Source organism: Giraffa tippelskirchi, chromosome 7 (genome assembly GCF_054371585.1).
Source record: "Giraffa tippelskirchi isolate mGirTip1 chromosome 7, T2T-mGirTip1v1.2.pri, whole genome shotgun sequence".
NCBI lineage: Eukaryota > Metazoa > Chordata > Mammalia > Artiodactyla > Giraffidae > Giraffa > Giraffa tippelskirchi.
This window is the reverse complement of record NC_137281.1, coordinates 34,503,305-34,526,928: the sequence shown is the minus strand read 5'-3', so window position 1 is coordinate 34,526,928 and position 23,624 is coordinate 34,503,305. Positions and strand designations below refer to the sequence as shown.

General features: G+C 39.7%; 1 protein-coding gene and 1 pseudogene across 1 annotated transcript in view; one reads left to right on the top strand and one right to left on the bottom strand.

Moving 5' to 3' along the window:
• Positions 1-23,624, top strand: part of LOC145514266 (uncharacterized) — a 718,708-nt gene that overhangs the window by 208,115 nt on the left and 486,969 nt on the right. The gene's annotated exons all lie outside the window — the stretch shown is intronic.
• LOC145512390 (Y-box-binding protein 1 pseudogene) lies at positions 19,872-23,047 on the bottom strand (annotated as a pseudogene).

The following is a 23,624-nucleotide window of genomic DNA, read 5'->3' as shown; positions in this document are numbered from 1 at the left end:
GTGCTAGTGCCTGCCAATGTAGGAGATGTAAGAGATGGGGGTTTGATCCCTGGGTTGGGAAGAGCCCCTGGAGAAGGAAATGGCAACCCACTCCAGTTTTCTTGCCTGGAGAAGCCCATGGACAGAGGAGCTTGGTGGGCTACAGCCCGGGGGGGTCGCAAAGAGTCCGACACGCCCCTTGGTTGGCATCCCTTGGTTCCTGCTCATTTTCCTAGCTCTATTCTCTGCTTACTGTCGATTCTATGAAGTATAGTATATCCTTTCAACAAGGTCTTTTTTGTGCATAAATTAGAATAGGTTCCTATTACATATAATAAAAACCAGACCAGTAGATTGAGTAACAGCAGTTTCTGTACTTACCTGTCCTTATTTGACTCATTCTATAAGAACTGATTTAAATTCCAGCTCAAGTATAGCCCACTATGACTATTTCACTTCTTCATAGGTTTTTGTGCTTTTGGAGTGTGTGTGTGTGGGAGGGGTCCTATACCACTTACCATTTTATCATGTTATACCTGGTAATTTTTTCTAACTGAACTAAAGCTAATTTATTTCAAATTCCTAATTCCATCAAAAGTTCCTCAAGGGCAGATTCTTTATCCATCCCACCCACTCTGATTTTCCTCCCTTTCCTCTCTCCCTGGTAGAACCAGGTATGAGACTGAGCACACCAAAGGTTTGCAGGTCAGAAAATACTTGTTTTTCTTTAATTGATGTGTATCTTAGTGCTCTGTTGATTAAAAAAGATTAAACCAAGCCTGTGCAACCTGTGTTGGAAAAGCCCATGTCTGTGTTTGTAGCCCATCCAAACAAGAACAGCATACTAGTGGGTTTGAACATGAACTCTAGAGGAGACGGACGTGGATATGACCTTGGAAGGCTTAAACTTCTTCTAGCTGTATAACCATGGTGGTGGTGGTGGTGGTGGTTTTTTTCACTAAGTCATGTCTGACTCTTTTGATCCCATGGACTGTAGCCTACTAGGCTCCTCTGTCCATGGGATTCTCTAGGCAAGAATACTGCAGTGGATTGCTATTTCCTTCTCCACAGACTGGCTTAAACTGGCTTATTCATAAATGGTTTGAACAACCCTTTCTTTCCAGGGTAGAAAAGAGGATTAAGAAAAGTAATAATAAAGTACCTAAAACACCTATAGAGAGCCCAGTAAGGTTTGAGTGTATTTACTCTCAGTCTCTTGTGGCTTATCAGAATAATGAGTGCATAGAATGAGTTAATGTAAGTAAAATATTAAAAGTGAGGGAGGTAAAAATTCCACTGTCTTCCAGCCCTTGTTATCTACCGAAAGTAAACATTTCTGGGGTCCTTCAGGTAGAATGTTGACAAGCTAGTACATTTTCAGGGATGAGGAACCAGGATTTTGAAGGTTTTCCTGTGGAGAGTGAGTCTTCATCTGTATTGCCCTAGATGTAAGGTCTGGAAACAATGGATTCTATCTGAGTACAGTGAAGAAGACTGCAGTCTGACATTAGGAAACACTTTACTGTGTGATTGTGGGAACATTGAATGGCAACTGGAGATGCTCAGTTAGAAAGTGCATTAACACTTGGCCAGTGTCTGGTGGGGAGGACTGAGCATCGGAAAAGTAGGTTGTATTAAATTATCCTTAAAGATCCCTTCTACAGTTTCTTTTGTTGTCCTTATGGCTGTTCATCATCTAGAGTAAACAGTTCCCTAGAATCACAAAATCCTTATGAGCCAACATACCTCTGGAAATACTCCAGCACCAATATCCCATATGTCTCTCCTTTACTTCTAGCAACATTTCCCAAACTTTTCTGATTACATCCAGTCGTGGGTCAAGGAAGCTCGTTTGAATTATTCTACAATGTCTTGTCCTCCCGTTCCTCTCTCAACCACATCCATTTACATAGTGATGGGCTCAGAATCCAGCCTGTAGCTCAGAGAAGTGGGCTGTACTCACTTTGTTTACTGGCATCACTGTGCATCTCCACGGAGTCTGCTATTGTGCCTGCTCAGGGCATTTTGTGAAAATTGCCAGTGAAATGGCTTGTGAGTCTGCTGGTGTCAACCTTTAACAAGATGGAAGAAAAATTATGGAAGTACTAGAGATGCTTATTACTGTACAGTTTGAGCTGTCTGTGGATGTGGCCGATTACCTGAAGCTTCCTTGTAGAGATGCTTTCTGATTCTGCTAAAACTACCTGCACTCTAAAACAGCCTCACATAATTGCTGACTTCCTCCTTCACTCCTCAGGATCAGACTCTCTTTGCCCATTGACAGTGGGGACAAGGAAAGGAACTCACAATTATTGGACACTGCTTTGGTGTTTTACATTGATTATCAAATTCTGAGCTTACAACCACTCTATCTGGGTGGCTCTGTGATTCTCATTTTATAGAAGAGAAAACCAAATATCAAGGAGTTGAATAAGTTGTCAAAGACACAGATCTAGTCAACAGTTGGAGATGAGTTAATAAACTTTATGATTGAACTTACAAGAGTCAATTTTGCTTGCCCCTAGGAATCCCAATCCAGGAATCAAGTCTTCTTTAAACCAAAGCTTATACCCAATCATCAGCTCAACCTCATCACCTCTCTTTGAGATGAACCTAGTAGATGAGTCAGCCTGCTTAAAAAGATCTGAAGAGAGATACTCTTGTTTCCGAGGGCCCTGCTGAGTTATCATTTGTAGGAGAAATAAAAGATTGTGTATGTGTGTGTGTGTGTGTGTGTAGAGTCTGCATGATTTCAAATTCAAGCTCAGTTTCTTTTTCTTTTTTTTTAACTATTTATTTGACTGCATCGGGTCTTAGTTGCAGTACATGGGATCATTTGTTGCTGTGAACGGACTCTCTAGTTGTGACTCTGGGGCTTAGTTGCTCTGAGGCATGTGGGATCTTTGTTCCCTGACCGGGGATCAAACTTGGGTCCCCTGGATTGCAAGGCAGGTTCTTAACCAGTGGAACACCAAGGAAGTCCCTGGGATTGATTCTTGATTAGCTATTTGAAGTTCAGAGAAATTAAGCAGCATGATCCAGGTCAGCTTTCTCATGTGAATGATGGACATAATATGCGTCTCACCCAGATCATGAAATGAGCCATTTGTTTAAAACACTTCTCAAAAAGTAAATGTTAAAAATACTCACTAACGTTCCTTCCTGTAATGACCTTTAAGAACCTGTGTTTTCCTGATGTATGTCAACAAAACTGGGGAATAAAGTCAAGTGAAATAGATGCCTTTATTTTTGTTGATCAAAAGTAGGTGGAAATCTTCAGCCAGTTGAAATCTGGTCACCTACTTGCAGAATAGGGGCAGGACTGACAGAAAGTTAAATTCCTCAGATGTGTTGGAGAGAGAGTTAAGCACTGGAAGCAGTTATGTCCCACATCACTGTTTTTCAAAATGTTCTCAAAAGTTCTCTGGAAAACCTCAGGGGTGTCAGTGAGAGGAGGTGATATGGGGAGGGAGTGGTGCATGCCCGATGCTCCATTGAGCTCTTCATCATCTTTTAAAGTTATTGCTTAATCATGGTGTCCAAACCAATGGACTCACTGGCCATAGCTGTTTCCTCTTCCTCCTCTTTTGTACAAAACCAGGGCTTCTGCTTTTCAAGGTACTCATGTCTGTTATGTATACCATGAAAGGAGCTGTGATTAGTCATTGGTTTCATTCACGATGAGGCTCAGGCTTGTGTGGATTCTCCACAGGCAAACTGGCCCCCTCTCCTTACGTCTGGCCTTGGGTTCATTCACAATGGCATCTGCTCGGTTTTCCAGCTCTGCTGTTGACTCCTCCTCTCTGCAGAGTTGGATGCTGGAGTCTCGCAGGAGCTCAGCATGTGAGTTTAAATTCAGATGGTCAGATAACTAAGGAAGTGCTAATAGCTTATGCTCTGGAGAAATATGCTTTTTTTGTTTTCTGTACATAATTGCTTTTGTATTTTGCTCCCCTTATCCCCAACTGACAATATTTTAATTAAAAGTTGAGGTGCGAGAACATGAGGAAGTTTATGGAGACGTGTGCTTGCCTTTTGTTTAATCCTATCACTCCAAAAAATATGCTTTCAGCCCTTTGGTAAGCAAGAAGAGAATTGGAAAGGGAGAAAAAGCCAGACACAATGTGTTTTTCAAAAATATCTTATTTTGTTATTTCTTATTTTTTAAAGACTCATTTCAAATGCCTTTGCTCTCCCAACTCTGTATTATTGCCTCAACAAATGATCAAGAACATTGAATCCTTTCATTCCTAAATTATATAAAAATGGACAAATCATATATCTATCTATCTATGTATCTATTTATAATTTTAAATGGCAAATTCAGCATAGGACCTAGTCTAAATCAAATATGAATTCCAAATCTGAATCCAGTTGATTAAATTAAAATCAAAACTTGTTTATAAAAGGATGCTCCTATTACTGCTCATAAGGTTGCAGTGGGAAGAGTGCATTATTTTATTTCTTCTATCAGCTGGTTTTTCTCCGTTCACTTCTGCAGAAAAGTAGAAGTTACAGGTAACGAGAAAATGAATTTATTCCTGTTCTCACTGTTATATAACCTTCCTCACTTTTAGCTGCCCCCTCCCAGTTCTATGTAGTCTCTCTCTAGTGTGGTCTTCCTGATGTTTTTCCTGAGCTTTATTTCCAAGGGGAGAAGGGAACATACTCCTAAGCTTCTCCTAGAAGCATACTTGTTTGTATTTTGCCACCTTTTCTTTTTCATGATGTAGGGTCAGAAAAGCAGGCTCTAGCCTAGCTTATTGTCCACAAATGATCTTTGCAAACAAGATGATAAGAGGTGCCAGAGGAAAATAAGGCTATTTTAGGATTTCTCCTTTTTCTGGATACGATATTGTTGAAGGCTTATTGGGTTTTGCCATCTTCTATTATGGATACCCTGCAATTCACACAGGAAAAGTTCTTCCAGCATGCACCCTGCCGTAGACTGAATGTTTGTGTCCCCCCGAATTCATATGTTGTCCTCGGTGTAATGAGATTTGGAGGTGGGGCCTTTGGGAGGTGATTAGATCAGGAGAACAGAACCCCCGTAAATGGGATTAGTGCCCTGATACATCTCAGTGTGCCCCTTGCCCCTTCCAGCACGTGAGGGCACCAAGATGACAGCTGTCTGTGGAACACAGTGAGATGACAGCTGTCCTCAATGTGTGTGCGTGCTCAGTTGCTCAGTCGTGTCTGACTCTTTGCGACCCCCATGGACTGTAGCCCACCAGGCCCCTCTGTCCATGGGATCCTCCAGGCAAGAATACTGGTGTGGGTGCCATTTCCTCCTCAAGGGGATCTTCCCAATTAAGGAATCAAACCTGCATCTCCTGCATCTCCTGCATCTCCTGCATGGGCAGGCGGATTCTTGACCACTGTAACGTGGTAAAGCCCCAGCCCTGGGAGGCTCCAACAGCTATCCTCACCACACACCAAATCCACTGGTGCCTTGATCTTAGGTTTCCCAGCCTCTGGAACCAGGGGCGGGGAGTGGGGAGGTGGGAGAAATAGGTGAAGGTCATCAAAGAGTGTGAACTTCCAGTTGTAAGAAGACCGAGTTCTAGAGATCTAATGTACAGCATGACAACTGTAGGTAACAATATTGTTTATATACTTGAAAATTGCTACCAGAGGATATCTTGAATGTTCTCACCTCTTCAAAAAAAAAGTAACCATGTAAGGTGATGGATGTGTTAGCTAACTGTATTGTGTTAATTCCTTCACAGTATATACATGTATCAAATTATCACATTGTACAACTTAAACTTATATAATGTTATATGTCAGTTATATGTCAATAAAGCGGAAAAGTTTTTTTTAAGGGACCAAAATATATATATTTATAAAAAATTTCACAATTATGATTTTTGGGCTTAGACATAGGGGGCTACATGCATGTGATTTTTATAATAGTGCTTCTCATATTGACATACTTGATATTATAATATTTGTTTTATTCAGTTATCTGGGGCTTCCCTGGTGGCTCAACAGTGAAAACTTTGCCTGCAATTCAGGAGACATAGGTTAGATCCCTGGGTCGGGAAGATCCCCTGGAGCAGAGCATGGCAATCCATTCCAGTATTCTTGCCTGGAGAATCCCGTGGACAGAGGAGCCTGGAAGGCTACAGTCCTTGGGGTGGCAAAGAGTTGGATACGACTGAAGTGACTTAGCACGCATGCATGCATTAATTTATCCATCCATCAATGCATTTGTCACAGGTCTGCACCAAAACAGAGCCCAAGGCAAGGATAAATTCTGGTACAATCAGCATGTATTCACTTGACAGTTAAAAAGATAGCAAAAAAGAATATGAGAGAGAGGAGAGGAGTGAGGAGAGGCATTCAAAAGAAGGTGGCTACTGCTTTATAAGCCACAGCAGACACAGCTGATTGCTCAGCAGGTCCAGCTACTCAAGATCACAGGGTGCATTGGGACAGAGAAGCTGTTTTGGAATAGTACTTTGAAGGGATAAAGGATAAGAGAGTTTGTCTTCTGAATTCTTCTTATCATCCATCTTCTGTATCTCATTGGTCAACGTTTGTCACTTTGGGAGTTAGTGTCTCCAAACCTCTGGGTTGTTTTTTAAAATCTCTGTTGGCAGACATTATAGAAGTTATTTGGGATGGCACTTCGGGTCCGAACTGATATAATGAGGCAGAAATTTTATGATTAGCAATTTTGCATCCCATTTGTAATATTTTTGCTTCTAAGTCATGAAGATATTTTCTTATTTTTTCTAGGAGCTTACTGTTTTATTATTTACTTCTACAATTCATATAAAATTGAATTTTGTATATAGTGTGAGGTAGGAGGTCAATATTTCAATTTACATTTCCAGTTGGCCCAGTAGCAATAAAGGCTGTTTCTCATTTTATTGTGATTTCACTTCTGGACTTAAGAAAATCTTTCACTGGTCTTTTAGTCTTTCCTTATACCAATATCCAACAGTCTAAATTGCTGTAATTTCATAATTAAGTTCTGATTTCTAGAAGTGTAAGTGCACAGCTTTTATATTTAAAACAAAGCTTGGACTATGCTTTCCTATAAAATGTTCTTACTGACATTAATTTACACACATAAACACCTTTGAAATTTCTTTTGAAATTGCGTAAGATCTACAGATCAGTTTAAGGAAAATTGATACCTTTAGATCACTGAGTTTTTGAACATGACTTTTCTTTCCATTTTTTCCCCCATTTTTTCTTTCATTCCATCTTTTTATCCTTTAAATGTTTTTTTCTCAGTATTAGTTTTTAATTTTCAGCACCAAAGTCTTGCACATTGTTCTGAGATAAATTTTTGGGTATTAGATTTTTGGATGGTATTTTGATAAATATTTTTTGAAAAATAAATTTCTTTTTGTTTCTGGTGTTTATTAATACAAATGTTTTTTGTATATTGACATTTTAATTAGGAATTCTTACTAAATTCACTTATTATATCTAATATATTGTCCATAGAGTGTTGAACTATGTACACAACCAGGTAGTCTGTAAATAATGACACTTTTAATTTTGCTTTTCTTTGTGTTTTTTAATTCTAAAGCCTTGGCTAGGCACTTTTTCATTATTAAATGTTGGATTGAATTGATAAGCACTGACATTGTTTTGTTATTCCTGATCTTGGGGAAATCTTTTAATATTTCATCTTATAGTTTGAAGTTTTTTTACATGAAAGCATATGAAGTATGATTTTTTTTAAAAGATGTGATTTCTCAGATAAAGAAAATTCTCTGCTATTTCTAATTTGCTGAAAGTTTCATTTTGAAATAATGAAAGAGTTTTGAAGTTTATTAAATACCTTTTCTGTATCTGTAAAAATAATAGTAGATTTCTCCCCTCATTTTATTTTCTTAATTTGATACATTACGTTGAATTTTCAATGCTAAACTAATATTGTTTAGAAGAAATGCAAGTTGGCTGTAACATATTTTCCTATATATTGGTGAGTTTTATTGTGTTCAGGAATGTGTGTCTATGTACATTAAAAAATAGGTTTCTCTGATTAGATTTTGGTGTTAGCTTATCCTGGCATTATAAAACAAATTGGAGGTTTTCTCCATACTTTCCTCTGTTTTTATGGAAGAGGTTGTATACTGTTGGGGTTCTTTCTTTCTTAAATATTTAGAAGATTTTACTAGGCAAGTTATCTGATTTGAAATTTTATTTGTGGGAAAATTTAACAATAGGTTTAATTTCTCTAAATTTGAGTATAAAACTATTTAGAAATTCCTTATTTTTCCCTGTATTTCTTTTAAGGAGATAGTTTAAGTTGTTTTTATCTAGAAAAATTTTTGTCTCATCTAACTTTTAAATTTATTAGCACAGAGATGTTGATAATCACATCTTATTATCTTGTTAACATCTGTAGAATCTGTAGAAATATCCCTTTTTTCTTAACTGAAATTGATGGTTTGTACATTCCTTTTCTCTGTTTTTTTTGAGTCATTTTTATTAGGAAACTGTTAATTTTTTTATCTTTTCAAAAAATTTTCAAGTTTGTAGACTTATTTGATATATTTGTCTTCACATTATTTTCGACTCTTGTTTTGTTACTTCTTTTCCCCTGTTTCTCCAGGGTTTTATTTTCTATTCTTTATTTTGGAAGATTTTTCTCTTTGAAATGATAGTCATTTCTCTTTCCTAACACATGCATTTAAGAGTAGCTTTAACTGCATTCAGATGTTGGTGGGTACATTGCTCTGTTGTTGGTTGTGTGTATGTGTGCATGTGCAGAGTGTCCAGTCCATTTATGTTTACTGTAATTATATTAACTGACTTAGTATTTGTTCTCTGTTTATCACATTGGTCATATTCTTTTTTTTCCTCTCATTTCTTGCCTTTTATTGATTAATCATTAAAAGTTATTATTTCATTTCCATCACTTATTAATTGTTATTTCACTTTTCTTTTTGTGGTTTCTCTAGGCATTAAGACCTTAAGGCATGCATCCTTAATTTATTCCAGTGCAATATAATTTAGTACTTTTACTAATTCAATAAAAATTCTAGGGCTGTAGAGCACTTTATTGATTTACCTCTTGCTTGTACTGTTATTATTCTACACTTTTCTATGTATATTAAATACCATAATTTATTACTATATTTATTGTTTTGCCTAATAAATACTTATTTAGATTCATCCACCTTTTTTTAAAAAACCCTTTCTTTGCTCTTTATTTCATCTTCTATTCTCATATTTCCATCTGGGATCATTTTCTTTCTGGCTAACCAATACACTTTAAAAGGATGTTTACCCTATTTTTTGCTAGTGTTTCTGGTTGTTTTTAGGAGCTTTTTTAGGATAACTAACCAAGTTCCAGAAATAGAAATCTGTTGGTTCTTTTTAGTGGACTTACTTTCTCTTCTGTAGAATTCTCAAATTAAACTGGATGAGCTTTCAGATCTTTTTTTGTATCCTGATATTACTTTAAATAAAAATTTAGAATTTAGTAAAGTAATTTTGGACTAATAAGCTCAATTAGACTTCATTTATTTTTTATAGCTAGATTGACATGTAGTGTTGATGCTTAAATATGCAGGGAATTAATTTCTTTTAAATTTGTTGAAAACACATGGTTGATTGAGGCTTCCTAAAACAGAAATATTCTGTATCTATATATTTTTGTCTCTATCAAGTATCACATCTACATTTTTCTATAGTTGTGTAGTCCTGGATTGAACCTGGGCCCCCTACATTGGGAAAGTGGGGTCTTAGCCATTGTGGTATTGGAGAAGACTCTTGAGAGTCCCTTGGACTGCAAGATCAAACCAGTCAATCCTAAAGGAAATCAATCCTGAATATTCATTGCAAGGGCTGATGCTGAAGCTGAAGCTCTAATACTTTGGCCACCTAATACGAAGAGCTGACTCATTAGAAAAACCCTGATGCTGGGGAAGATTGAAGGCAGAAGAAGAAGGGGACAACAGAGGACAAGATGGTTGGATGGCATCATTGACTCAATGGACATGAGTTTGAGCACGCTCCGGGAAATGGTGAAGGACAGGGAAGCCTGGTGTTCTGCAGTCCATGGGGTTGCAAAGAGTCAGACGAGACTGCGCGACTGAACAACAATGAGCCACTGGATTGCCAGGGAAATCCCTCATTGTATTCACTTTTGTATTTGATTAATTTTATCCCCTGAAACATCATGCTTTTCTGTATGGCAACTTGGTAGTAATAGTAGTAGTAGAAATAGTTGTTATCGTTTTTATTCCCTGTTCTTGTAGAGGACAAAGAAGAGCCCAAGGAATATTGCCTGGTGAAACCCTGTTTTGAGTTTGTACTAACACCTACCTTGTTTTCTTCCCGAGATAATACACACAAGGTCATGGTATCAGAAACATCCTAGATGTTAAAAATCTGTACTAGCAAAGGTCTCTTCCACAACCATAATCTATTACCTTGGAAAACTGTTACAACGTTTTCCCCCCTCAGGCTTCATTTGGGATGTGAAATTTATAAACACTACCTCTGCCTCAGATCCAAATGTTAGAAAATTAAATGCCTTTGAAGAATCTGACAGATTCACCAAAGCCAAATTTTATTTCTATTATGAAACAAGTATTGTCTGTTTGGATTTATTATATATCGTTAGGAGCTTACTAGAGTCTAATGAAGGCTATCTGTATGTCACCACTATTGCAAAAAAGTACCTTTGACAATCGATTTTTTTGCGTGTAGAATAGAATTTAATTTTGTGTGTTAGGGATATTTTAGTATTCAGGGATTGTCAGACCTTTGGTTTAAGGAAGTTTGATGGGGTTACTGTGGACTTCATTGTTCAAATGAAAAGTTCAGAAAAGAGAGTATAATGGAATTTGGAATCTACTCTATCTGCTTTTGAATACAGTCCAGCTATCATATTAATACCAAGATAGATAGAACAGAGCCGACCCTATGTGCAATTTTTCTTACTTTGAAGCAGGCTACATGAAGAATTTTTATGTTTTGTTTTTGAAAAGTAGGTAGATTATATTCTCGGTTCATCTTTGTTTTGCAGAGGTAAAATTAGAGGCCTCAGCCTCCTGCTGGCAGAACAAGCTCTCAATTTCTCACTGTCGAAATTCAATCTGATTTCTATCTTTTTCACTAAAAAGCTGTCAACAGCAAATAAGCATTCCCCATCAAAGAGCCACGTTCATTTCTGAGGTATACAAATTCCTCTCATGGGAGAGGATTCAAGTAATTTAAATTGTTTCTGACTTTTAATTTCTTTTCTGGGAAATGGGAAATGATATTAGCATGGACGTTAACTGCAGTCCAAAATGAAAGAAGAAAAGACACGCACCAATACCCTTCAGTGTGACATTCCCATGGGTCGGCCCGCCCGGGGTGACCGCTGGGCGGCAGAGTTAGAGACCCAGTACTTTTATGCCTCAGAGTGCAGGACGCTTACAGAGCAGAAAACGGTGTTTCCATCTGCATTCTTGTTTGCAGCTAGTCATCTAGTCTGAGCTATAGTTTCATGCTTTTAAGATTCATTAATACAAACTCATTTTTTTAGAAGCAGACTTGCTGTTGGAATGTATATTGCCAACATAAAAGTTGGAAATGTCTCTGAAATAAAAAAAATATATTTTTCTTTCTTAAAAGTTTGGGAAGTGGCCTTTTCTTTAGAAAAAGATGAAATTCCGGGCATTATCTTGTCTCCTTATTTTTACTTTTTTGGGGGCTTAGTTTATTTATGGAAGATAAGTGTTTAATAGAGTGTATTGGTTTGTGGCTAAACATTTATGGTGAGCATATGCATTGCTTTGGCTGCAGAACTTCTTTAAATAGACTTGTAAAAAAAATGTGGGCTTTTGGTTTTAAACCATAAATTTCATTGTCTTTCACTGTCCCCTGGCAGTTCATGCAAACTTTGACAATCTCAGAATCTTATGATTGGAATAAAAGTGGTAGGCATGGTGCATGCATGCCAAGTCACTTCAGTTGTGTTCAACTCATTGTGACCCTATGGATTGTAACCTGCCATGCTTCTCTATCCATGGGATTCTCCAGGCAATAATACGGGTGTGGGTTGTCATGCCCTCCTCCAGGGGATCTTCCCAACCCAGGGATCGAACTTGTGTCTCCTGCAGCAGCTGCACTGCAGGCAAATTTTTTACTGCTGAGCCACTAGGGAAGCCCAGTAAGTATGGTGTACACATACAAATAAATAAGCTGCCTATCACAGTTAAAAGCAAAACTCCCTTTCTGTGCAAATGCATTTGACAGTATTTAGAAAGGAAAAGGCATTTAAGAAGTAGATTTAGAGTGAGCAAGAAATCTACCAAGAAGGTTGTCAGATGACTTCCAGGACTTTGAAAGTCTTCTCATTTTTATAGGAGTATTCTGATTAGTGAAGGTCTCCTTAAAATGAAGACGTCTAGTATCAAACTCAAAATTGCAAATTGTCTCACTGGCACAGAATGAAAATGCAATCTAATTGTATTTTCTGATCTAGCATCTATATATATGTGTATGTATATCTCTATTTATGTCTTTATCTGTATCATTTATCTAAATCCTGGGCTCATTCCTTTCTTTTATTCAGTATAAGTTTTGAAGATCTACCTAGGAGGTTCCCAGCAGTGAGCTAAGAACTATGCAGTCTTGACAGAATATGAGCAAAGCTGAATCTGACAGTATGGGGCTAGGGAAGATGCATGCTAATACACCATTGCATGTGTGACATATTTTAGCAATGGAGGTGTGAGTGACATTAAAGCAGTCCATAATGGGTATCCCCAGTCCCCAGCTGGGTTTAGAAGTTTGAGCAGCCTGCTAATGTAGCCACCCCTCGCCCCAGCTGGATAAGTGTGAGAGCATCTGTTCAGCAGGTACTTGCAGGAGAGGCTGAGTAGGGAGCAGTGGTGGCAGTGCTGAGACTCTCCTCATGAGGAAGTTCAGCTACTGCGGGTTTTAGCCAGTCAGCCCCTCTGAATTTCACCCTCACCAGCAGTTCCATAGTAGATACTAGAAAGGACTCCGATAGATTCTGTCTTCTTCTCATTTCATTTCGAGTGGTGTTTCTCTATCTTTTCTAGAGGAGGACTCTGAAATGTTGGGCCTCCTGAAGTGTTGCTGAGAAATGGTGTTTAAAGAGCCTCCGAGGAGGAGGAAAAACTGTGCATTTGAAGAAGGACTGGGAGAAGGAGTCTGAGAAAAAAGGAGCAGTATGTGCAAGAGCTCTGGGGAGAAGAGGGCAGCTGCTGAGACCAGGAGGTCAGCGGAGATGAGAGGCACCAGGGAATCAGGGAAGGGAGACAGAAATAAGGGAGGTTGACTTGAGATCGGGCTCGAAGGGTGGGTCAACTTTATCCCTTTTATTCACTTGTACCCGCAGTTCTATTCTTTTCCCTTTTCTGCTCTATTCTGTACTTTGTACAGTTGACCCTTGCAGATTGCCTCACCGAGACTCCCTGGCTGGAAGGCTAATTGTTGGATTTGACCAGTAAGATGCAGTGGCAGTATACTGAAATATGGAGGGAGAGAAAGGTCACAGTGTAACTCTCCAAACCCTCTTCCTGCTTTGGTTCCTGTCTCAGGCAAGAACTACACACCCCCAGTTTCTCTGGAGAACTCTCCTCTAAGGTTCTGTCTCTCATTGGGTTCCTGGAACATCCTAGCTTTGGCTTTAGGGATATAAATGTCATCTCTTCACATTGTTATTATTTTTTAAATGTGTTTATTTATTTGGCTATGCCAGGTATTAGTTGCAGCACATGGGATCTTCCATCTTCATTGTGGCATGTGGAATCTTTAGTTGTGGCATACAGGATCTTTTTTTTTTTCAGTTGCAGCATGTGGGATCAAGTTTCCTGACCAAGGATTGAATCCGGGCCCCCTGCAATGGGAATGCAGAGTCTCAGCCACTGGACTGCCAGGGAAGTTCCCACATTATTATTTCTTATTGCCCATCATCTTTGATTGTTTCCTAACTATGGCTTCCCTGGTAGCTCAGATGGTAAATCGTCTGCCTGCAATGTGGGAGACCCGGGTTCGATCCCTGGGTTGGGAAGATCTCCTGGAGAAGGAAATGGCAACCCACTCCAGTACCCTTGCCTGGAAAATCCCATGGATAGAGGAGGCTGGTAGGCTACAGTCCATGGGGTCGCAGAGTCGGAAAATAGTTGGACACGACTGAGAGACTTCACTTTCACTTTTTCTAACCATGCCTGTACTCTTGTAACTGGTCCCTAATTTAAAATATCTTCATCTGAATGATCTAGGATCAATTCTGTTTCCTGCAGGGAGCCTGACTCATTTGGGTGGGTTCTAAGGCTGTGTAGCCTAGGAAACATCATGTAAATCCAATAGAAGTACCACTTTTCTTACCTCACCCAAGATGTTTGATTCCCACATCTTAGCAACAATAAAAAGATGGAGCCTTGGTGAATCTTAGTAATTGCTATCATGCCCCTTTCTGGTATGAACCATATATGAGACTGGCCGAAGGCCTATCTGTAAGGTTGTGTGCATGTGTGCGTGCTAAGTCGCTTCAGTTGTGTCTGACTCTTTGCGACCCTATGGACTGTAGCCCACCAGACTCCTCTGTCTCTGGGATTCTCCAGGCAAGAATACTGGAGTGGTTGCCATGCCCTCCTCCAGGGGATATTCCTGACCAGAGGATTAAACTCATGTATGTCTATGTCTCCTCTATTGTAGGCATCTTCTTTACCTACTGAGCTACCTAAGAATCCCATCTGTAAAGTTAGGAGGAGGGTTTTCCATAGCTCCTGATTTCCTCCTCTCCCTGCCTACTTGGAAGGCCATTTCTGACCTTTCATGTTGACTGCTATTGTGTGCTAAGCTGATGAATTAAAAAAAAATGATCCCAAAAATGATCCCACGTTTTCAGATCCGCAGCCAATACGTAGGTTTTATAGACCCATGATAAAATATATATGGTTTATGATGATTTAGTAAGTTACTCCTTTCTCCAAGACAGGAATCCTGGTGATAAAAACTTGGCCCAGAATATAGTATCTCAATGTCTACCCCATTTATGATGTGGGTCATGAGTAATTTGTGACCATTCATAGTTAAGTGCTGAAGTTCACAAATAATTATCTCTGGATTCATAGTTACCTTACAATAACAGAATACTTTCTTACACAGTGCTGTGCTTCTTTGAGAAACAAAAAAGCAATTAAGATACAGCTAGCATGCAGGGAATTGTATAGAAAACCCAGCCTCTTTGTCTATGTCACAGTCATGAATGGAGTGGTGATTCTGGTATTTAACCAGCACCTTGGAATAAAAAGACTGAGAATTACTGCCTTCACAGTTAACTATGACTAGAGGTATAATTTCTTATTTTGTGATATGTGTATAAGGAGATCCTATTTTCTTTTTGTGGGAGAGTAGATGGCAAGAAATAATAATCGCTCAAAAGCCAAGAGTGTTTGCATCTAGGATGTCAGTTTCAGGACGGTGGAGCCTTTGTTTTTCAGTGCTTTGGCCCCAGTGAGTAGACTAATATCTGGCATATAACAGATACTCAATACATATTAGTGGGAAGAGGGGAAAATTGGACAGTTTCCTTTCAGGACACACACAGGTACTTCCTTCTCAACATCTGTGCCTGAGATGCATTATAAGAGGGCGGTAAGAGAACAGATTTTAGAGGCCAGTAAAACTGCTCGCATGCAGAGCTGTCCTTCCTTTGGAGTGCCATCTCATGTGATTTAACTAATTTTGTGCTCTTCAATTTCTTCATCTATTCTTTTGTAAAATAAGGTACTAACATTTATATCACTCTGTTGCAAGAGTGGTATAACATGAGGTGTGTGGAAACCTTAAACAAATGATTTATCATTATTATTCTTTTTACCATATGATATTACTTATGAGCAAACTGTTTTTTTGTAATTTCTGTGTCAGGAGAAATTGATAGATGCAAAACTGGTAGAATCTTTGGGATGGAAGAATAAATTGTTGGGGCTAACTGTGGTTTACACCAAGACCAGGGTCTTTCTCCACCTAAGTTTTACTAAATATGGGTGAAAGATGGCTCTGATTAAAGGAAACAATCGTTTTGATCAGTTTGGTTCAAATTACTCTTCATGTCAGGGGAAGAACAGCCAACTAGTTTTTCTGAAAAGAAGCACAATAGGTTAGCCCAAGCTCTAGGAACTAGGAAACTGAGTCAGTTTTCTCATCCCTGCCTTCTCTCTGTTACTGGGCTGCTGGGAAGACCATCTCAGAGAATGGGCCGGAATGTCCTGTGTTAACTTTGTAACCTGTACATATCTTAGAAGTTACCATTCCCTCCCTCCCCCTGAATTTTATTTATCAGTTTACATTATCATTGCAGAGTGAAGTAAGTCAGAAAGAGAAAAACAAGTATTATATATTCACACACATATGTGGAATCTAGAAAATGGTATAGATGAATCTATTTTCAGGGAAGGAATAGAAACACAGACGTAGAGAATGGATATGTGGACACAGAGGGGGAAGGGGTGGTGGTATGAATTGGGAGATTAGGTTTGACATAAATACACTCAGTTCAGTTCAGTCACTCAGTTGTGTCCGACTCTGCGACCCCATGGACTGCAGCACTCCAAGCCTCCCTATCCATCACCAACTCCAGGAGTTTACTCAAACCCACGTTCATTGAGTCGGTGATGCCATCCAACCATCTTATCCTCTGTCGTACCCTTCTCCTCTTGTCTTCAATCTTTCCTAGCATCAGGGTCTTTTCAAATGAGTCAACTCTTCGCATGAGGTGGCCAAAGTATTGGAGTTTCAGCTTCAACATTAGTCCTTCCAATGAACACCCAGGACTGATCTCCTTTAGGATGGACTGGCTGGATCTCCTTGCAGTCCAAGGGACTCTCAAGAGTCTTCTCCAGCACCACAGTTTAAAAGCATCAATTCTTCGGCGCTCAGTTTTCTTTATAGTCCAACTCTCACATCCATACATGACTACTGGAAAAACCATAGCCTTGACTAGATGGACTTTCATTGGCAAAGTAATGTTTCTGCTTTTTAATATGCTGTCTAGTTTGGTCATAAATACACTACCATGTATAAAATAGATAGCTAGTGGGAAGCTGCTGTGTAACACAGGGAGGTCTGCTTGGTGCTCTGTGATGACCTAGACGGGCAGTATGGGAGGGAGGGAGTTTCAAGCGAGAGGAAAATATCTATGCATATAGCTGATTCATGTCACTGTATAGCAGAAACTTACACAGTAAAGCAATTATACTCCAGTAAAAGAATTAGTGAATCAGAATGGCCATCTTGGTAAAGACTAACCCATGATGGCAGGTGAGAGTGTGAAAAATTTGTAAATACCTGACTTACTGCTTTTTTAGAGTCTGGCCTTTCAGCTCATGAAAGTTGCTTCCTGTTGTCAATCTAAGAAACCAGGGGAACAAACATCCTCAGTCCAGGGGGAAAAAAAAGGATGCCTACTCTCTTCCAGGAAAAGTACGTGAAGCTTCCAGGGCCCCTCAGACTGAAAGCACAAGAGCTAAATACTGTTGCTCATAGAGAAATCAATACCAGCTTTTGTTCTGTTCTGAAGAATGAGACAACTCTGTTGCAGCTGGAGTGGGATGTTCTAGGTCTCACCCGGCCAGCAATTGCTGAGGAAGGAATCTGATAACCCCAGGTGATTGTGACAGTGAAACCCACCAGGGACTTGGAAATGAGAATGTCGGTGCATTGCTTCTATTTATCTGTTTTTTTAAAGACAGAAGTAGAAGAGATTTAAAGCAAATATTGTCTTTAAATAATGGAATGTACTGAAACTCTTTTACTGTTAAGCTAGCCTGAGATCTGGATCTGCCTTATACACAGCAGCTTTGAACACCTTTTGACTATGGGATCCCTTTTTGACTTCTGAACCCAGAAGCCCAGTAAGTGATACAGGTAAAGGTGAACCTATTCCCATTGAAGGGAAATGGGGGCCACTGGTTTGGTCCCTGACTACGTTGTTTGCCTGGTGATTGTCGTCTCTAAGTTGAAATTCTCTTAACTCTGGCCACTCTGCTCAGGTTGTTCAGCCCATCTGTCGGGTCACCCAAATGATGCCCCTTCCTGCTGAGCCTCTCAGGTAGAGTCATCATGGACCACGTGGGCACTTCAGATGAGGACTATCGCATCTCTTATCTTTCCAGGGTTTAGTGAAGTACCTGGCACCTTCGGATGTCAGTGTGTGCTTGCTCGGTTTACTTGGATTCCATTTTGTCCTCCTTTCTGTTACCACTTATACGTGGGTTCTTCTTGTTTCTTCTGTCTATCTCTGGAATATGTCTGTTCTCTAAACTCTCAGCTCCTTCAGGTCTGGGCTATCCTACTGACAATTGAGCTTTTCATTGACATGCCAAGATGTAATATTTGGGTGGAGATGCTGAACTCTTTGGAGATAGGTGGGGCCTTGAATGCCAAGAGGAATCATTATGTGTTAAACAAGACCTCTCTCTACGACTTATTTACGCATGAATGTATCTAACTTGTCTGTGTGATCAGTTGCTCAGTCGTGTCCAACTCTTTGCAGCTCCATGGACCGTAGACTGCAAGACTCCCCTGCCTATGGAATTTTCCAGGCAAGAATACTGGAGTGGATTGCCATGCCCTCTTCCAGGGAATCTTTCTGATCCAGGGATTGAACACATATCTTTTATGTCTCCTGCATTGGCAGGCAGATTCTTTACCACTAGCGCCACTTGGGAAGCCCCATATGTCTACTTAATGAGCATTTATTGAGCACCTACTATATTTCTGACACTCTTTCTGATGACAGAAATACAGCAAAGAATAACAAACAGAACCCTTGCCCTTAAAGAGCTTACTTTCCATTGGAGGAAAACAAATATAAACAACATGAAAAAATGAAAAATAATAGATACCACAGTGATAATTAATATAGGGTGATGTAACAGAGTAGCTGGGTGCCTCTGAATGTTTAGTCAAGAAAAGCCTCCCTGAGAGGTAACAGGCTGGGAACTGAGTGTCAAGAAGGAACTAATCCTGCAAAGATTAGAGGAAGAGCATGTCAATAAGCTAAGCTAAGTTGCTTCAGTCGTGTCTGACTCTGTGCGACCCTATAGACGGCAGTCCACCAGGCTCCGCCGTCCCTAGGATTCTCCAGGCAAGAATACTGGAGTAGGTTGCCATTTCCTTCTCCAGTGCATGAAAGGGAAAAGTTAAAGTGAAGTCGCTCGGTCATGTCCGACTCTTAGCGATCCCATGGACTATAGCCTACCAGGCTCCTCCATCCATGGGATTTTCCAGGCAAGGGTGCTGGAGTGGGGTGCCATTGCCTTCTCTGATGTCAATAAGAGGAGACAATTAATGCCAGGGCCTTATGGATGCTTTCTGAAGCAGAGTGGGAATGTGGCAATAGATAGGATCAGAAAGATTAGAGGGGACCAGATTGGATAGGGCTCTGTAAGCCAGGACAGGTAATGTAATGTTATTCTTTTTTTTTAACTTAAAAAAAAAAAAACAAAAAAAACCTTTTACAACTTAAGACCTTTATTAACATGGTGTTTGCAGTTTGTTGACTTTTTGGAAAAAGTTTACAAATTTTCATTTACAAATTAAAAATGAGGTTCTTAAAAATCTCAGCTTCACTAGATATGAAATAATTTAAAACCTTTAATGCTGTATTGAGAAAAACCAGGCTTCAAAAAAAACTCATTTGTCATTACCAAAACAAGATGTCTTTAGGTAAAAATGAAAACCCCATGCTGCAGGGACAGTGCAGATAGTTCTAGTCATTTGGTCAATGAGCAAAAAGCAAACACTTAAGGTCTTCAGCTCCTGTCTTCTGTTCATTTCTTACTGCTGGAATCTTATGTTCATTCCTTCTTCTTGGATGATTAAACGGGATGACCGCAGTGGTGGTAAGCCGGTATTGACTTAATGCTTACTCAGCAGTGCCCTACTCAATCAGCCCTGGGAGTGGATGAATTCTCAGTGGGTGGATGGGCTGTATTTGTCTCTTTGCTCTCCTTCGGTTGAGGGTTTTCAGGGTGTCTGCGTCAATAGTTGAAGTTGCAGCAGTATCCATGTTGAGGTGGCCATTGACCTTGGTCTGGTGTCCTGGGTTTTCCTTATCTTCTTTATTGCCTTCCTCTCTAGGCTGACAAGGAGGATCCCTGCAGAATTTAGGTCTCTAACCTGATATGTATATTCTGTCTCGTGGGCCTACCGTTTTCTGCACCCTGGTTGTCAGCTCCCTCTGTCCCTGCTCAGCGTGCAGGAGGCTTGGAATACTCTGGTCCCCGCCTAGATGGTCTCTGCATGTGGTAAGGTGGACACCGGGAGCACACTCCCACCCCGCATTTTCTGCCACTCTCACTATTTTGGTAACTCTGCTGCTAATGGTGTGGAGGACCCTGCATGGACCATGCCTACCTGCTTGTGGTCTGCGCAGACTGCCCTGCACTGTAACTCCACCAGCCCCTGCAACATGTGTTGCCTACCCCATCTTTTCTTTTTTCAACAATGTCATACTCCATACTTTCTCCATCTCCTATCCTGCAAAGGTGCTTCTGGGGTTATTCTTCTTTATGACAGTCTGGTGTACAAATACATCTTCCTTGGTGTCATTCCTGTCAACGAAGCCACATCCGTTTCTTACATTGAACTATTTGGCTATTCCCAAACCCCTCCGTGCAAAACCTTCTCATACCTCCTGCCTTCATTCATCATGCCTTTGTAAAGCTCTACAGAGAGTGAGACTAGGCACAGGATTTCTTTTTTCCATCTTACCACACTTCCAGCTTCCTGAGATATGCTCTCTGCGGCAGAATCCCGCCCTCACCCCATTAAATAAAAGACGCTGATGAAAGGATTATGGGTTTTGTTGAGAATGAAACAATAACCGCAGTGGGTTGGAGATAGTAATCTGGTCAGTCACACTGCAGTGGAACTCAAGTGAATGGAAAACTGAACTTGAAACTCAGTATGTGAGCTGATAGCATCAAGAACACAATCCCTGAGAACTTGTCTAATCTCCTCTCATCTCTGGATTTCTAGAAGGTAATTAGCGATGTAGAAGGTAGTGTATGGAGTGCATACAATGTGCTACACTCTTAATATATTTCATTTTATTTAATTCTCTATGTAATTCCACATGGTCGTTAGCTATCTCTCCATTTTACATATACAAAGACAAGGCTCTGAGAGGCTAAATAATTTGTTTAAACCTAGTTAGAACACTAGTAATAGAGTCAAGATTTAAATGTGTTCTGTGTGTAACTTTTGTTCTTCTTTTCCTGTGCATAGGCTGAAAGATATGCAGTGGCAGAGCTAAGGTATTTGAACCTCTTTCCTATTTTCTGTAACCATGTTAATTAGGATCCTTTTAGTCTCAGTGATAGAAACCCAACTCTAAGCTGGCTTTGAATAAAAAGGGAAGTTTGTAGGCTGACAACTTAAAATATTAGCTTCAGGTATAGCTAGATCCAGGTGCTCAAACAACATAGTTGGGAATGAGTTCTCACATCTATAGATTCTGCAGTTATGTTTTGTTCTCATTTTCAGGCAAGCTCTGAATTCAAGATGGTTCCAAGATAGTACTGACTCATTTTTTCACTTTCTAAGTCTATGAAGAAAACCCCTTGTCCAGTTGCTTTGAAATTGGCTTTGAATTGATGTAAGCCTATTTCAATCCTGCAATAATCACTATGTCCAAAAGATGGAACTAAGTGGATTGGTGAGACCTGTGATATGTATGGTTTCACCTCTAGATCTAGGACATGTGTCAAGCACATAAACACAAAGTGGAAAAAAGTTAGCTCCTTGAGAAAAATATTGGGTTGCTATTATTAAAAAATGGCAGATATACAACAGATAGGAATAAACAATGAAAGGCCACAGTGATGCTCTATTAATACCACCTTATCAAGGCTTTTCTTTTTCCCCTCCGTCCCTCTCTCTCTTTCTCCCTTCCTCCTCCTTTTCTTCCTTCCCCTACCCTTTATTTCTATAAGGTTTATGAAGTACACATATATACAGTATCTTCTTAGATACTTCTTTGGACATTATAAGGTATGTCTCTCATACGTGCTCAGTCGTGTCCTGCTCTTGCAACCCCATGGACTGTAGCCCGCCAGACTCCTCCGTCCATGGAATTTTCCAGGCAAGATTACTGGAGTGGGTTGTCATTTCTTTCTCCAGGGGATCTTCCCAACCCAAGGATTGAACCTGCAAGGATCTATTATTATTATTATTCTCATAGAGGAGAATGTTGAGACCCAGAGGTTAAAATTACCCTCTTTTCTCTATAAGAATTTGTCCATGAAGAAAACATAGTCAGAGCTGGCAAGGTTCAGTGATACTTATATGTCTAAACAAGAGAGGGGTAATCATTTGTACCCATGAGAAATCAAACCTGGGACTTTGACCTCATCAGCACTGAGCTACTAGCTGTTTGGAAATATAAAGCAGTGAACGGTATGAGAGAATTAATGAACATCCCAAATGTCTAATGTGTTACTAGCCTGAGAAGGCCCAGGGGCAAATGCAGCTCATTCTATGACTACAATATGAGCTGTAAGTCATTAGGAGCCCTCGGAGGGGATTTATAAGGAAACACCCTCTATATACTTAGAATTAAACTCTTGTCTTTATTTATTGTCGACTGTTTTTTAACATTGAGGGAATTGATGCTTAGTCTAAAGAAGCTATAAATGTGTTTGAGGCATAGTAGAATGGGATCTGTGGCTTTTCTGGAAGGGTGATAAATCACAGGTACCATTAGCCTGGCTCTCCTTGATCAAAAGGTGTGTCAGGTCGAGCTTAGAAAATGAACCACCATTGCCTCCTGTGATTATGAGTCTGAGGTTTAACAGGCTTTTCTGAATCATCAACAGCATTAAGACGTATCTCTGTCTGAGGCCTATGCTATCAAAAAATATCAGAAAGTGAATTGCATAAAATATCAGGAATATTTTTTTAGATTTTGTTTTAAAAAATATATTTTTTTAAAATTTATTTTTTATTTTTTTAAAAATTATTATTTTAATTGGAGGATAATTACTCCACAATACTGTGATGGTTTCCACCATATATCAACACAAATCAGCCATAGGCATACATTTTAATCTACCTCCATCCTCTACCCGCCTCTCACCTCTTTCCCCACCCCGTCCCTCCAGGTTGTTACAAAACACAGGCTTTGGTTGCCCTGTGTCGTACTTCAAACTCCCAAAGGCTATCTATTTTGCATATGGTGATGTGTATGTTTCAACGCTATTCTCTCAAATCATCCCACCCTCTCCTTCTTCCCCTGAGTCCGAAAATCTGTTCTTTATGTCTGTTTCTCCTTTGTTGTCCTGTACGTAGGATCATCAGTACCATCTTTCCAGATTCCATATATATGCGTTAATATATGATATTTGTCTTTCTCTTTCTGACTTAGTTCACTCTGTATAATAAACTCTAGGTTCATCCACCTCGTTAGAACTGCCTCAAATGCGTTTCTTTTTATAGCTGAGTAATATTCCATTGTGTGTATGTACACAACTTCCTTATCCATTCATCCATTGATGGGCATTTAGGTTGCTTCCATGTCCTAGCTATTGTAAATAGTGCTGCAGTGAACATTGGGGCACATGTGTCCTTTTCAGTTCTGGTTTCCTCAGGGTATTTGCCCAGTAGTGGGATTCTTGGGTCATAAATATATTTTTATT